Genomic DNA, 3965 nt, shown 5'->3' on the forward strand with positions numbered 1-3965 from the left:
TCTTAATGTGAATGTTCAGATTTAGAGAAGTATCAGACAGACAGGGTTGTACCCTCTCTCTGTTACTATTCTATGTGTATGCTGAGCAAATCATTCCTGAAGCTAGCCTCTATAAATAGGAATGTGACAGTAGGGTTGGAGGAGGAGGCTCATCAACAACCTTAGCTATGCAGATTACAAAACCTTGCATGATGAAAGTGAGGAGGATATGATATGCTTGGTGAAGAAGACCAAGGACTATAGTCTTCAATATTAATTATATCTTAACTTCAAAAAAGCAAAAGTCCTTGCCACTGAGCCAATAGGCAACCCATGACAGATAGAGAAAGGATTAGAATTGTCATTTATTTAATCTTATTTGGATCCGCAGTCAACAATCTTGGTACTAGTAGTCATGAGATCAGGATACATATTGCCTTGGGCAGGTCCAATATTAAGGAACTATTCAAAATACTGAAAAGCAATGATGTCATTTTGAAGACTAAGATGTGGCTGATTCAGTTCATGATCCTTTCAGTCATCTGCTATGCATCTGAAAGCTGGACAATGAATAACGATGACAGAATAAGAATTGATGCTTTTGAGTAGTGGGTTTAGAGAAGAGTGCTGAATATTCCTCTAATGGCCAAAACCGAAAGAGATACATCTTGGGGAAAGTGCAGCAAGAGCACTTCTTGGAGGCAAGGATGGTAACACTTAATCCAACTTACTTTGAATATGTTGCTAGGAGAGTCTTTGGAAAGGGATATCACACTTGGAATGGTAGAGGGTCAGAGAAAGAGAGGAAGACCCCCAGCAAGATGGATTGACACAGACTTTCTCAGAGAATCTCAACCAGACTAGCCACCAAAAGAAAAACATCAAGACATATCAGTCAAATTCTCCAAAATCAAAGATAAAGATAGAATACTAAAAGCCGTGCAGGGAAGACAAAGAATCACAAAGAACTAAGTTCTGATTTCTCAGCAGAGACCATGTGAAGAAAACAATGGGATACCATAAACAGAAGATTAAAAAAAAACAATTGCCAGATGAGGATCTTATACCTAGCAACACTGTCTATTAAATATGAAGGATAAAATAGGTCAATTGTAAAAAAAAAAAGAAGAACTAAAGGAATTTGGGAAAACAAGACCAAGTCTACAGGAAAGTTTAAGGGAAACCCTTTATGCAGAAACACCAAAGGAAAGTGGATGAAGGACCCTTGGGAGCATAGCATTACATGTTGGACTGCTATTCTAAATCAGTGGTTCAAATCCAGCAGCTGTTCTATGGGAAAGTGAAGGAACTTAAGTAACCAAAAACAATAGAAGAAAAAAACCCCAGCAAAATAGTATAAATAAAACCTGGCATGTCAATAATCACATTTAATGTGAATGGACTAAAGGCATCAATTAAGAGAAAAGGAGTAGCAGAGTGGATAAAAAACCAAAGTCTATCCATATGCTGCCCACAAGAAACATATCTTAAAAATGTTGTCATGTGCCATAGAGTCACTTGGACTCATAGGGACCCGATGTACAACAGCCCTAAATTCTGCTCTATCCTATGCCAATCTTATTGTCTCTGACACACCTACCCTCATTACCACAGTCTCTGAATCAATTCATCACATCAAGGGTCAGCTACAATAACCAAAACCAGGTTGGTATTGGTACTATGACAGGCACATAGGCCAATGGAGTACAACCAAGAACCCAGAAATTAGCCCATCTATCTACGGTCAGCTGGTGTTCAAGGAACAAAGCCTATCAAACATCACAAACAACAATTTCCTCAACAAATGGTGTTGGCAAATTGGGACTGCTACCTGAAGAAAGCTGAAGCAAGATCCACATCTCACACCAAACACAAAAAATCAACTCTAGGTCAATCAGAGACATAAGGGTAAAGCTCCAAGTCATAAAGATCATATGAGACAAAATGGGACTAAACTTAGAAGGCCTAATCTATGGCATAAAGAGGCTAACAAATACAACCAGAAATGCACAACCAGAAGAATATAGCGTAGATGAATGGGACCTCCTAAAGATTAATTCCTTATATGCATCAAAAACACTTACCAATAGGGTGAAAAGAAAACCTACTGACTGGGGAAAAAAACATAGGCAATGACATTTCAAACAAAAGTCTCACCACAAAAGTTTGCAGAATATAATGGCCGCCACAAGATAAAGACAACTCAATTACAAAATGAGCAAAGTACATGGAAAGATTTTTCACAGCAGAAGATATTTGGATGGCCAACAGACACATAAAGAAATGCTCAAAATCGCTGACATTAAGAGAGATGCAAATCAAAATCACAATGAGATACTATCTCATCCCAGTAGCAGTGGCAAAGTTTAATATGACAGCAAGCAAAATAAATGTTGGAGAGGATGTGGAGAAATAGAAAATCTCATACACTGTTGGCAGGCTTTTAAAATGGTATAACCACTCTGGAAGACAGTTTGATGTTTCCTTAAAAAGCTGAACATAGGCAGCTGAACCCTCCCTCGGATTGTTTCATGAAAAATGACAGCTTCAGAAAGGCCAGGCTGAAGAAGACTGAGAAGAAGGAGAATACCCTGCCGATCAAAGAGACCACTGAGCAGAAGAAGCGGAGTGAGAGGTCCTAGGATCCTGCAGGGTTCTCCGCCCACGTCATGTGTGACACCCAGTCATGATGTGGATGAAGAGCCACTTGCAGGATGGGCACGAGCGACGAGCTGCACTGTGAACTAGGGCGCGCTGCGCCCTGCCACCCACCTGTGGATAGCTGAAAGACCACAGAAGTCTCCAGTTTGCCCTGGGCTATTCTAGAAAATTATTTGTATGATTAATGAAAATAAAACACACTTCATGAAAAAAAAAAGCTGAACATAGAAATCCCATCTATTCCACTGCTATGAATATACTCCAAGGAAAATAGGACTGAGACACAGCGGAGTTTTGTATACTGGTGTTCAAAAGTGCGTTATTCACAACATCAAGAAAATGAAAACAACCCAAATGTCCCCCAACAAATGACTGGATTGAGAAATTCGTGGCACATTCACATGATAGAATACTATACGGTACTCAGGAGCAATGATTTTAAAGAAATACTATATAAATGGGAGAGGCTGGAAAGCATTATGTTCAGTGAAATGATGCAGTCTGATGAAAACAAATACTGTATAAGACCATTACTATGAAAAGAGAAGGTTTGTTAGTAAGATGTGTACAAAAGTCCAAAGGTGGAAAGGGAGGGGAAAAGCGGATTGGGGGGATGAATGGGTGGAAATCATGAGGTGGAAGAGTTTGATGGTCCTGTGTGATTTCTCAGCTCCTAACAACAACCACCTTCCTTGATAGCAAGAAAATTTGCTTTGAGTAAATTCCTGCTGAGGAATTTGATCTTTTTAGCCCAGCAACTATAGGATGTGTATGGTTATGTTCATTCTGCAAATGAGAAAACAGAAAATAATTTATTTCAAGTCAGTAGAGCCTATTCTTGCCACAATGCTAAGCTAAAAATTGGAAGGGATAGGCTAACAGAAGGCTAAAATTGCTGACAATTAGTCTATTGTTAGTACAGCTAATGGGTTGAGGAAAACTAATTAGAGCCAACAAAGTACTGCCTTTTAATCAAACGTAAATGCAGGGGCTAAAGAGGGAAATAGCAGCTGGAATTTAATGTGAAAGAAAATTGGTAATAAAATCAGATTGTGTCAAAATGCAGAAAAGAGGCTGAGTGACATACTTGAAGCACTTTGTTGACATGTTTGTTTTACCTTTATTAAAGTTTGTGAAAGATAAGAAAACAAGATTGTTGATGATTTATTTTATGAAATAGAAAATCATTACACAATGTCAGTTTACACAACTGACTCAAGCTTTTAAACTTCAGCAATACATAAGGGAAACAGCTAAAGGGATTGGGTCAGAGAATCACAGGAAAGGTTGCATAGTGGAATGTACTTGGGGTGGTGGGAGGGGTG

The sequence above is a fragment of the Elephantulus edwardii genome, unplaced genomic scaffold (assembly GCF_000299155.1).
Source record: "Elephantulus edwardii isolate Elephantulus edwardi_28Jun2011 unplaced genomic scaffold, EleEdw1.0 scaffold00164, whole genome shotgun sequence".
In the NCBI taxonomy this organism is placed as follows: Eukaryota; Metazoa; Chordata; class Mammalia; order Macroscelidea; family Macroscelididae; genus Elephantulus; species Elephantulus edwardii.